Source organism: Chelonoidis abingdonii, chromosome 21, assembly GCF_003597395.2.
Source record: "Chelonoidis abingdonii isolate Lonesome George chromosome 21, CheloAbing_2.0, whole genome shotgun sequence".
NCBI classification, from domain to species: Eukaryota; Metazoa; Chordata; order Testudines; family Testudinidae; genus Chelonoidis; species Chelonoidis abingdonii.
Window position 1 is genome coordinate 2,028,676 of NC_133789.1, and position 13,151 is coordinate 2,041,826.

Sequence of the window (13,151 nt, forward strand, 5' to 3'; positions counted from 1 at the left end):
CCAACCCACAACCCCCTGCTAGCCCAGCCCTGCCCGCATCCCCAGCTCTTCCGGTGCCCCTCTCTGCTGATGCGCAGCGCCGTCCCAGCCCAGCCCTGCAAACCCCAACTCTGCAGGTGCCTCTCATTCCCAACCCGCAGCCCGCGTGATCTTTAACACTTTCTGTCCCCCTTCCCTGGTGCCTTGTCCCTGCCCCCCCCACTTCCCTCCCTTCCGGTCCCTGCCGCCCAGCCCCCCTTCCCTGGTGCCTTGTCCCTGCACCCCCTTTCCTGGTGCCTTGTTCCTGCCAGTCCCCTGGTCCCCCCACTTCTCTGCTCTCCATTCCCTGGTGCCTTGTCCCTGCCAACCCCCTGGTCCACCACTTCCCTGCCCCTACCCATTCCCTGGTGCATTGTCCCTGCCAGCCCCCCAGCTCTCCATCCAGCCCCCAATCTGTCCTTGTGTGTCCCCCCCACACACACACTTTCCCTGTACCCTGTTGCCTCATAGGTATTCCGTTCCTCCTAGTTTCTATCTTCTGCCAGCCCTCTGCCCTCACTGTCAGACCCCCATCACCTCTGCCCCCCCCCCACATTTCCCTATACCTCATTCCCCACCCCCCCTCCAAAGAACTCCATTCCCTCTTGTGCCTTATCCTCCCACGCACCTCAGAGCCAGGCCTCCACCCTGTGTACCTGGCCCCCAGTACTCCCAGCCCCTCCACTGCCTTTTCATAGCCCCCTGCTCTGAGTTGTACTCCACCCACCTAAGCACATCACCCCCAGAGCTCTCTGCCCTCTGTGGCCAGGATGCTGTAACACAAACAACACTAACTTGGAAGTCCTGGCTTCCAGACCCCTGGCTAACCTTTCTGCCTCCCACCGAGATCCACAGGCTCATCTCCTAATGACTGTGAGGGAAACTGCAGCCCGTTACCTGGGACCCCATATATATAAATTTGTGCACTTGGACTAGTGCCACCCCTGTGTTGTGATCCTTGCCATTTGGCTGTGGGCCTGACCCACTTGTGCACCTATTTCTAAGAGGGGACATAATGTTGGTCTGACCTGCTACGGGATTTCTTAAGTGCCCTTCACTCTTGCTCTGCCAAGGAGGGCTGTGTAGCAATACTCTCCCAGCCAGACTCTCTAACTGTCAGAGCTCTGTGATACACAAGCTGGAGGGGGGTTGGCCCTTAGTGAGGCCATGTGCAAACAGAATCCCAAAGGAAGGCTGTGGAGGAACTGGAAGAAATTGCACTGTCTTCTCTTGGAAGTGGCTGCCCAGTTTTACAGTCCAGGTAAGACTCTGACTATTGTCTCATCGCTCTGCACAGCCCTTGTTATTATTTACGGTTTGTTTTGCAGCAGTGTGTATGAGTCGCAGCTAGGGGTCAGGGCCCCACCGGCGAGACACTGTCCAGATACATTGTTAGAGTCCTTCCCTGCCCCAGAAAGCTAAGATCTAAGAATAAGAGACCAAAGTGGCTAAAACAGTGGAGCAGCAGAACTCTTGCCCAGTGCATTTGTGACTAGAATCCCAATCCATCTCAGCATAGAGAATAGACCGAGTGCATCACGTGGGTTATTTTATCGCTTGGAGGCCCTGCAGACCAGCTGGGTTTTCAGATGGGAGCTGAAGGAAAGAGGTGCTCATTCCATTTCTCTTGGGAGGCTGTTTCAGGCACAAGGGCTATGTGAAAAGTGGCCCAAAGTCAGCAGTGGGTGAAGGATGCCAGGGGAGAGGACAGAAGAGAAGCTTTAGAGGAGCATAGGTAGCCAGTAATGAGAGCAGAGATTTTGGCAGGGATGGAGATGCTCACTGCTTTGAAGGGGAGGAGAGGAAAAGTCCAGGACACGTTAATATGGGGTCCAGGAAGTTCTAGGAAATCAGACTAGACATACTCCTGTTGTGTAAGTAAATCTCTTGGGAACCCTCTAGCCATTGGGTACAGTCTGCTGCTTACCTTTGCTCACTGTCACCAGTTTATTATGAGTCAACAGGTCTGACCTGTTGAGAATGTGAAATCAGTTGTCTTCTGTATGACTTTGTTCACGTGGCTGGATGTTTCCAAACTCCTTGCTGGAAGCATCGCCCTGGAAGAACAGCGGGGAAGCCTGGAGCATGCTCGTCTTGCAGCCAAATCACAGCAAGTGATTATGTAAATACGCCACAGTCACCGCTGACACACAGAACTGGTTCTTCTGCCTGGTCATCCCATGAGGTTCTGAATAAGGCAAAGGTACTGAGGAGACAGGCCCTGAATCTGATGTCTAGGCGGGGTTAGTCAATCTGAGTTGACAATCTTCTTGTGTAGAGGTGGCATCTTGACTCTCTCTCTCTCTCATACCTCCAGACAAAGGGAAATGGTGGTTGAGAGAATCTGTGTTTTCCTTGTACTATCAGAACATCATAGTTTTGACTTTATTTTGGCTCTGGATAAAGCCCTGCTAAATTTAAGGCTAGCGTATTTCTCCCAACCAGCTGATTCACAGTGGGTGTGGTAGTTGTCTGGCATATTCAGAAAATGATATTTGGAACCAATGAGTCCAGCCCGGGTGGGGTTCTGATCCCAACAAATTAATCAAGGTCTGTAACATTTAACCTCTTCATTTAGGAAAAGTCAAAGCCTGAGGCTGGGTTTTGAAAAGGGCTAGAGAATTTCCTGGTCAATATTTGCAGTTGCATGTGCTAATCCCATCTCACACTCCAGTGGGTAAACTGATCTCATGTACAGTGTTGCACAAGCTTTGTGGCATGAGAGACTCCCTTGTCCATTGGTGGAGGGACAGTGGGGTGTGACTACCACACTAAATAGACCGAGGTTCGGATTCAGGATCGCAAATCCTAGGCTCCTGAGAGGAGAGAGGGAGAACTTGGGACAGTCAGTGGTAACTAATATGTATTGGCAGCATGTTGACTGTGGGTATAGTAGTAAACTCAAGAAGGGAACATCCTCTTATGCTTAGAGAAAGGGACTGGCATGTTCATGGCTTTATCACTGACTCGCTGTCCGAACTTGGGCAAGTCACTCACCCCTCTGAGCCTCAGTTCCTCCAGCTATAAGTGAGGATTTAAGTCTCTTTGACCTCAAGAGAGTTAGGAGGATGAGTGTTTGTAACACACTGACATCCCAGTCCTGCAAGATCATGAAGGCAGACCCCTGTGTGTTGATCTCACTGCAGGATCCGGGCCCTAGGTAGCCTCTGATAAGTGGTGCTGTAGAAGAGCAAAGGACTAGAATGTTGAAAATAATGTAAGAACATAAGGACATAAATATTTGCTTTAATCACAGATTGGAAATATCAGCAAAAAATAATGGACAGTGATTATTTCTGGCAAGCAGAAAAGGCCTGGTGGCTGCTATTGGGAATTTGTGATCTAAAAATGAGACATCTGTTAACTGAGCACAGGATGGGGAGTAAAGATTGCTGGGTACTGTTCCTGACTGATGCATCGTGGGGCTCACTTCTTAGCCTCTCTGCTCCTCGGGTAGGTTTTCCATGTGTAAATGATACACTGACCCACACTGTATCAAAAGCACCTGTAAGTACAAAATATTAGCAATCATTATGTTGTTGTTGTTATGAGAAGGCTGCTGACCACAGTTAAACCACAAGGCCCAGGTGATGGGGTTCAGTCCCAAAGTGTTGCTGCAATTAGCATTTTCCTTCTACTCCTACAAATCATCACGCTTTACTGGGTGGCAGATTAGCACTGATAGGCTGCATGGGAGAAGCATGTTGAAGGTGGGGGGCCTGGTTGGCCAAGAAGTTGTCCTAGTGCCATGCCACGCTGGAGAGGACCCCAGAGAGAAGAAGGAGGTGTAGGTGATGCAGTTGAAGGCAGTGGTATGGTAGAGAGGTGTGGTGGGCTGACAGGATTGAAGTGAGGGTGCAGGAAGTGATCCAAACCTATTTCAGGCACCCATCGCCACAGTGTGACCACCCTAGATTACTGTCTATACCCCAGGGCAGGGTAAGAAGGTTAATTCATGTTTATAAGGTACTTGAAGAGCCTCGGGTGAAAGGCCATAAGAAGGGCAATGGATTATTGTCAGCCCCAAAGGAAAGGACATTTCATCTGTTATCAGTAGATGGTTGCAGCATAACCAAAAGGATGCAGAAGCAATTATTTACATAATGGGCTGGTAGCTGCAGACACAGGCAGGCAGCGCTCTGTAGAGCAACAGGTGGATGCAGGAGATTGCAACACAGACAGCCGCCCCCCGTGGCAATGCGGTGCCGCTGCGGAGCACTTCCTCGCCTGCCTATCTCCAGCAGGAGCCGGGAGAACGCTGCGGGCTGAGCTGTGTGCGAGGGGCCGGTGGGCGCACAGTGCTCAGCCGCCTTTCCCAGTCTCAGGGTGGCCGCAGAGCATCCGTGGGCGGGTCACTGACATTTCGACCACGCAAGTAAACGCCCTGCAACCACTGCCCCGGCTCCCGGCCAAGCGTGAGTAATGAACCAGCCGAGGGAGCGGCCCGTCAAGCCATGGCCAGCTACCCAATGCCTGGCTGCGGTGGCAGCGCCCGGGCACGCCTGCTCTGCCCAGCCCAGGGGCGGGGGGAAGAACTACAACTCCCAGCAGCCTCTCGACCCACCTCGCGGGGGTGGCCCCGGCTCGCGCTAGGAGCACGTGGGGCGCGCGCGGCCCAATCCCCGCGCGGGGAGCGCATCTAGCCAGATGAGCCGTGGGGCGGGCGCTGGACAAAAGGAGGGTGAGCGAGGCGGGCGCTGGCCTGGAGCGGAGCCGCGTGTGCACCCGGGTAAGTCCGCGGCTCGCCGCCCGTCCCGTGCAGGGCCCTTTGCAAAGCGCGGTGCAGTGGGGGGCCGGCTGGGCGCCCCCTCTCCCGGAGAAGGGGAGGGCGCTGCCTGGCTCTGCTTCTGGCCGAGCCGGGGCGGCTTGCACGGGTGGCCAGACAGCAAATGTGAAAAATCGGGGCGGAGGTGGGGGGGTAATAGCCGATATAAGAAAAAGCCCCCAAAGTGGGGACCCTGGCTGGGAGCAGCAGCAGGTCGGGAAGAGGCTGGTTGAGAACCAGCTGGTCGTATAATAAAGGTCTGGATAAAACTCAGTCTTGTTCTCTGTGCCTCCTTGGAGTAATTGACTAGCTCCGGGGAGCAGGAGCCCATTTGGCTAACATTGGGGAGGCAGGCAGATCGCTGCTGGAGCCTGACTGGCCGGCCTGCGAGCCGGAGGTGGTAGGGAGCAGGGCTGGCTAGCACTGGGCGGCGTCTGTGGCAATGACACACACTTCATTGTACGCCCTGCTGCTGCGTGTCTGTCTCCGCTCTAGTATGTGAGGCTCAGGGCTGCTGACCTGGCCTGACACAGAGCTAATACTCCACTGCCCTGGAGCTTGTTTAGTTATTTACACCAGTGCAAAGTCCGTGGGAAACGCCGGGCTGCTGGTCTGGTAGCCGTTCACACTCATGCTGCACCAGTGTAAATGGCAGCACAAGGTGTGGGATCTGAGAATGGGGCACTAAGCTCCCTTCCTAGGGCCGACACAATTTAAAAACCTTGCTATAGCAAGTTTTCGTCTCTATAGACACTGCAGTATGCCTGGAAGAAGCTGCACTTCCTTATGGAAACACAGTCAGGAATGAGGAATTAACTAAGCAAATAATTCTCCTTTGATATGACTTTACTTTTTTTTTAAGGTTACAGGTGTGACAAGAATTATGAAAGTCCAGGAGCCATAGACCCAGCCTGACAAATTGTCAGCAAACTACTAGATAACCTAGATTAATTTTTCCTTCCTTCGCTGGCATGTTCGCATCTCTGTCTGCTTATCATTAGGTGCTGCCACTGCCTCACCTGTTGTCTCATATAACAGACCTTTTAAATACCTCTCAACATTTTCCCATTTAACAAGTTTTATTTCTTACTGACTTTGACAATAATTGATGGTATAAATATTCAGCCATTAGTCATGTGAAGCAGTAATCCATTCTAAAGGGAAAACACCTAGATTAGTTGTCAATAACAACCCCTACAAGACATTGTTGTAGCTGCACTGACCTCTTCAGAGAGCTAAGAGCTGTGGCCAAGACTGGTATTTCTGCAAAATGAGTCTTTGAGCTTAGGATCCACCTTCTCCTCCTAGAAATGCAGAAGAATTTAAAGAGAGTGTCATTCTTGCCTGATTATCCAGGCTTTGAGATGCTATGTAAAACTTCAGTGTTCAGGTTTTCTGTCTTATCTGTTAGTTGCTTCTTAGCACTGATTCTTTCATGTTCAGTCTTGTGGATTTGGCATGACGTAGAGTAGTTGGCTAGATAAGAATCATACTCCTGGGTGATAAGCAGTTTGGGTAAAATAGCAGCATCCCTAATTAATTTAAAATCACGTTATTTGTGGATTCTCTGGTATTATGATTCAGATCTTGATGAGACTAAATCAACAAACTTGTAATAGTGGTTTAAATATCTTGGTGTCAGATTTATTGACCTCTAGGCATTGTAGTCATTGCTAGGTGAGATTTGAGCCCAACAAGCTGCAGGTCTCATCCTCCCTTCCTAAAAAACAACGAGGAGTCTGGTGGCACTTTAAAGACTAACAGATTTATTTGGGCATAAGCTTTTGTGGATAAAAACCCCACTTCAGATGCATGAAGAAGTGGGGTGTTTTACCCACAAAAGCTTATGCACAAATAAATCTGTTAGTCTTTAAAGTGCCACTGAACTCCTCATGGTTTTTATGGATACAGACTAACACAGCCACCCCTCTGACACTTGGTACTGTCCTCCATTCCTGTGATCTCTCATTTTTGAGGGGGAGGAAGCAGGAGGTGGTGATGTTATACTGGAGGTATTTACTCTTTACACTGGTCCCAATAGCTCTTCTCATCTGCTGCATATTACAGATGAACTATAAAAGGCCCTGGAAAGAAGATTTCTGTGTGTTGCCAGTATACCCAGGGTTTCTATAACACCAATGATAACAGGTGAAGATGGGGAATAGTCTGGTCTGAACACGGGGCTGGGAATCAGGAACTCCTGAGTTCTGATTTCAGCTCTGTGACTTTGGGCAGGACACTTCACCTCTCTGGATGGTTCTGAGATCTTGGCTAAAAAGCCATAATAAACATACCACCTTATTTCAAATGAGCTTAGCACAAACCCTGACTATAAGAAACCTGGATTAAGGGCTCTTCTTTTCTTTGTTGGATCACAAAGATTTGATTTCTTTGTTGTCTGTACAAACAGTCTAGGCACGATCTGTTCTAGTGCTTATGCTGTGGCAGTTCCTCAAGTCTGGATCCAGAGACCCTTTGGGGGTCTTCCCCTCTTATTGGCTGCTGTGTTCTTGGGGAAATGACTGAGAAGCCTGTCTGACCTCTCATTCCTGCTGTGAATAGAACCAAAGGCTTCACAGGTTTTCTAAACAACCACATCCCAAGCTCTCTCTTGCATGCTTGTTTCAGACACCTCTTCCTCTTTTGCTGCTTTTTTGAAATTCTTTTGCTTTAAACTTCACATTTCTCTGCCCAGAACTGCATTTTTCACCTCATTCCAAGTATTTAAAGGCTGAAATCCTACCTGCCTGTTGAATATATTATGCCTACCTCTTCTGTTTCACTTCCTAATATCCTATCAGCCGCATCCTTTAAATGTATTACTTATAGCCCACAATGTGCAAAGCGCTCTTTGCCCCCCCCCCCCAACTGATGGTGTGACTGGGTCCTTGTGACCATAGTATTTCTTTATTCTTACTCAAAATAAACCCTTGCCACAGGGACATGTTTCCGCCTCCTTCCAAGCAGGGGACTCCCAATGATGCTACCGGGGAGTTCTACACAAATAGTGAGCATAGAATTTGGATACTAACAGTTCAGAGTGCTGGCCAAGCACCCGTCCCTGGAAGCAGGGCATTTTCCAGATGGAGAAAGGTATTCAGGGATTTACCCAGAGGTACAGAGGGAAAAGATGTTACAGCTGGGTTTAGAACTCCTGTCTTCTGCTCAGGGCATTAGATACCTCCCGTCAGTCAACGTTCAGTTCTCCGTACTGATGGTGTGCGTCTGTTCCTGTGGGGAACAAGATGTACTTGGGGGACCTAGTGCCTCAAGAGCCAGGGATTCAAACTCTAGTCTCCTACGTGGCTGAGCAGAGCATGCCCACTGTCTGGCCAATAAGGACCTCTTGGGTTTTGATCCTGTTGTAGCTGAGTGGTGCTGGGATTTAGGATTTCATACAGAAATAATCTCGATTTGCTGACATCCAAGGATTAAATGGGTGTTTGTGTTAACTGTGCGTTGTCTCCCTTGATCCTTTCTTAAACAATGTTAGCCTCTTAGCTCTTTCTGGAGACCCCAATGACATCTTGAGAATTGGAGAGGGAAAAACAAACACCAGGAGTGTAAACTCTCCCTCTTCACTTTCTGAACTGTCCCTCTTCCACTCCCTTGGATAAGGCCCTGCCTATGCTCCGATCAGAGCTAGGTATGTTGCTACCAGAAGGGAGCTGGTGTGGCTGGCCTTGCCACTGTGGGCCGGGATTATTGTGTGTTTGTCTTGGTGTTAATGAATGACCTGGAAAGGGGGCTGGTCTATAGCATGGTAGCGGCATTCTCAAAAAGAAACAAACTCTTGATGAGAATCTCTTGTCTACTAGCATCAGCAGTGTTCAGGGGTGACTGGAGTTAGCTAGCATGGTTCTGAACCAAGTGTGGACAAGACATAAGTAGCCCCTGGTTTGCAGCCATGTAACTGAGAGCAGAATACCATGCACTCGAGTGGGAACTGGACATGTGATTGGAACAGGGTCCAATATGAGTGGAACTCGGCACAGTGTCTTTAATCTCTCTTGTTCCCATAGCTTCTCTTCCCCTCCTCCTAGTGAGAATACAGGGTTCATGTTACAAGGACCAGGCACTCAAAATTGAGGAAGGAAGATAAATAGCAAGCTGACCTCTTACTTACCTTCAAAAGAGCCTGGAAAGACTGAAGCAACTGAGATTAAGCCTGAAATTATCATGCTTCTATGTCCATATCCACAGCTACTGTGTGCTGATAGCTCCAATGGAAAGCTTTGACCTCAGTGTCTTGTATTTCTAGTGCGTTTTGAAGCAGCACTGGCATGTCACCTTGAAGGAAGCTCTGGTGAGCTACTAGGATGAATAAACACTTCGCTCTGTCAAGTGTGACTGGATATTTGACAACCAAGCAGTGAACTCCATGTCATCTTGGGAAACCAGGGTAGTTCAGACATTTTCTGTCATGAAAAAGAGGAGCAGATTTGGCCACAATAGTAAGATTTTTGGCTGCATCCATCCAGAGTTCAGATTTTATTAGTTGATGCTAAATATCTATTACTGGTTTTACAAACAAGATTCATAAACGTGGCCCCAGCTGATCTGGCAAAGCAACTCTCTGGCAGTTGGAGATTTGACTTCTCACTTCTGAAAAAAAGGGACCAGCTGAATGAATGATGAGGAAGGCCTGGCATTGCTAACATGAGCTCAGCTTGGAAGGGTAAGATCATTGCTTTCTGCTGATTCAATTATAAAACAAACAATCTGCCATCTGTTGCATTAGAGAGGGAGTTTAAAAGTTCCTCTCTGCTGGTAGTGCTAGGTAAACAGGAACTCTGTCCAGGATCTAACAGAGACCATGTTTAGGTGCCCCTTGCTCCTAGGAAAGGCTTTGCCCTGAAGGTGAGAAGGGAAATTGTTCTCCTAAGAACACTACTTTGATTTTTTTTTTCCCCCTCTTTGCTTCAAAAACTGCTGCTCCATAGATCTGAACTGAGCCTTAGATGGGACCCTCCACTCAAATGTCGTCTTGGTAACTGGTCCTGAAAGGGGTTATCATAAGCTGCTCTTGTTACCAACACCAGTTTCACAATTTTCCTAGAAATGGTGGCTGATGCAACATAGTGACAAATTTTAGTTTAAATAATCCCAACAGATTCTCCTTCCTAAACAAATTGCACAATTTTTACTAGAGGGAGTGGCTTTAATGGCCCTGCTCTGAAATCCCTAAACTACTGGGTCCTCTTTTCTTTCCCAGTTAGACAAACCTGAGTTCCATGCTGTTTAAGGTTTGTAGTTTCTTTTGGAGCACTCCTTAAAATCCAGTGTCTCGCTTGCTCTTAGTGAACACTGCAGATCCCAGGGAACTTTTTTCAGACGTCAAGGAGGGGTTTTTGCCCTGATTCCTTTGCCTAAAATGCCCGTTCGGACTTCCCCTATTGTGTGCCACTGCACTAGGTGATATTTTGCCTTCAGCTGCCTCTCACCAGATCAGGTTATATGTATCTGTCAAGTTACAGCAGAGTCAGCGTTCCGTCACTCAGACCTATCTAGCTTGTCATCGTCAGTATGAATATTTTATTTTCTTCTCCTTTGTTAATGTGCTTGAATGACTTTCCTAAGAACAAATCCTTCCAGCAGCTTTGACAGATGACATCTTTTTTGGAAGAGGGAAGTAAATATTTCTGAGCCCCAGAGAATGTGACTTACTCTGTGAGTTTCCTTTACCCTCTCTAGAGTTCCTGATGAGCACTGGGATGTCTGTAAAGGTGGTACCTGTTTATGAACTGGTAATATGTTTTGAAAACTTGTGGTTTTCTTGACACAGTAACTGGCATCTTTGTGCAGGGAACGAACCCCAGAGGGGAGAGACTCTCACAGTTTAATTGAAAGCCTTTTGGAAGAATCATGTTAAATTGTGTTTAGCAATTGGCCCAGCAAAGTAGTGGGGGTAGCTTACCCTCTTGCCAAGTAATGTGTGTCCACTCCCATATGTATAATTTCTCCTTACAGCGAGAAGAGATAGGAATTAGGAATGGCCAGGGATTGTCTATCCCAGCACCACATCTGTGAAGGTAGCAAGTACAAGCAGTTTCAGAGGTAGGTGCAAAACCCTGTAATAGACAATTATGGAATAACCTGTCCAGAATGGACGTTTCTTCCTAAATCTGTTAGCTAATGGTTGGTTCAAATCATGAAGTAGGAGGGTTGATATCCTCTTCTAGATTGGTTGGAAGTATATGGCCTTCCAAACATAACCGTAGGTTCTCATTTACCATTTAAATATCCAGTCCTCTTTTAAAGTTACTAGGCTTTTTGGTAGAAAGTAAATGTTAGATTATATATGAGCTGAGTTTGTGGGGCCTTGCACTCAGCTCAATGGCATTTTTCTGTTTTGTCTGTCTGGATGTAACATATGGCAGCTGATCAATTCCACCATTTCAGGGAATGTTCTAGGCACTGATGGGCAGAAGAAGACTGTTGATTTTGGTGAAAATCAGAAGACTGAAAAGGGAGAGACATGGGGGACACATGGAGCCCCTGGCATCTGGTCAGCGGAGCCAGCAGCTTGAATCTCTGTAATTGAAGGGGGGAGAATAGGTGTGCACTCAGAATCCCTCATGTGGGGTAGACACCCAGAGCCCCTCAGGTGGGGGGAGTGGTCGGCATGGGGGGCACATAGCATCCCGGCATGGGAGGAGGAAGGCAGAAATGTTGTAACGGGGGAGGGAAACTCGTGGAGCCTCAGTATGTGACAGAGGGGAATGGGGAGCACACAGAGATACTGCCCTGATGGGGCGAGGGAAGGGAGACGCCCTGAGCCCCTGGCATGAGGGGTGAGGATTACAGCAAATCCCTGACATAGAGAGGGATAGCAAGATAACTCATAGGGAGCTTGTGGGGAATGGAGGAATGCAAGAGGTCCCTGGTATGTGCAGTGAGCTTAGCCTGCGGAAGCAACAAAGTGTGCAACCCTCTAGTTATTCATCTTCTTGACACTCGCCCTCCTAAAAATGTAGGCTTGTGCATTCAACTGGATTTTCCTTGTTCCCTGTCTAGTGGTTTCTAGCTAGATTGGGCTGGGCAGAGTCCCCTTTGTTCAGGACCCTCTGTCTAAGGAGGAGACTCCCTATCCAAATATCTCCATAGCTGCATCCAGGGTTGGGTTTAAGGACTTTCTGTTTGGGTCAGCTGATTTCTAATAATTTTGTCCTTTTTTTAGCAGGGGCTTGATGCTTTCTGGGCCACTTAGTCCAGTTCTGTGGTTACAATTTTAACCATAGTATTGTGCCCTTATGGCCTAAAGTACAGTGAATTAAAAATCTTCTGTTTTGTAGTGGAACGTTCCATGCTGAAAGATTGTTCAACGTTTGGTGTGGAATCATTCAGATGATCTCCCCACAAAAGTGCATCTACTGCAGGGTGTGAAAACAGCTAGGATCTTGGGCCAGAATCCGATCCAAACAATCTAAAACACCCCCCCAGTGAGTTGAGGAATGAGGATGTGTTCTGGAATATGGAGACTATTCTGAGGCACGGTGTAGAGGTTGGGAATAGGGGCTGTTTTTGTTTGGCTGATTTGTAATGTTACTTGTGACCTCTTCATCCATCAGGGAGTAGCTTGACTCTCCCCAGAGATGCGCTCTGGCCCTTCCTGTCACTTTCTTCAGCCCAACTTGATACAATGTGACCAGCATATATAAAGGAACAGAGCATTAAATCACCGGGAGTTCACTAGAAAGAATGTGTCCTTCAGAAAGCATGAAAACTCCTCAGACCTCTCTAGTTTAATAATCATTTCATCTTTTTTTGCCCTTCTGATGTTGGTATATAACTTGTATGGTGCTCCTTGAAAATTTGTTGGGTTTTACATCCTTGTAGATAATGCTGCTGCTTTCAAAGCATGCCCTCAAAATAATCTTTGTTGCAGATAGACTGTTCTTTTGCAAAGCCTCTGTAAACACAGCGAGATCTATTCAAGGCACGTGTGAAGGCTAGTTCCATGAGACATCAGTGTCTCATAAAAAGTAAATTATATTTAATGTAATTCTTACTACAGTGATTCACCCATCAGAAAAGGCAGGGTGCATGGCTTTCATTCAGCAGAGCTCTCTGTTTGCACATACAAAGGAGCTGAGTATCATGCAGCCGTTTCAAATAAATGTCTTTGGCATATTCTGAAGTTAAGTCTGGACCAAACACTCTGAAATGCCAACTAATTGTCCTTCGCTCTATTGTCTTGTCTCCCATTCAACTGTGCTTCCACCATTCTCCTTTCAGTGAGGATGGGATGATTTCTAATAATGAAATAAATGGATCCTAGCAGTAAGCCTATGCGCCATGCCTGCACAGAGTCTCTAGAATGGCTCTTTAGCCACCAAAGAGTGCTGTGGATTAGCAATTGAACAGG

General features: G+C 47.8%; 1 protein-coding gene across 10 annotated transcripts in view; it reads left to right on the forward strand.

The window, feature by feature from the left end:
- Positions 1-4,642: 4,642 nt before the first annotated feature.
- The window catches only part of ACLY (ATP citrate lyase), a 45,872-nt gene continuing 37,363 nt past the window's right edge, over positions 4,643-13,151 (forward strand). For 3 of the 10 annotated variants that reach the window (XM_075059744.1, XM_075059748.1, XM_032789001.2), the window contains exon 1: positions 4,657-4,747. The gene's annotated coding sequence lies outside the window, so the exon portion shown is untranslated. Of the gene's footprint in view, positions 4,748-8,805; positions 9,462-10,753; positions 10,841-13,151 lie in introns of all 10 variants that reach the window. The other 7 variants (XM_032788998.2, XM_075059749.1, XM_075059745.1 and 4 more) reach the window with 7 other exon arrangements.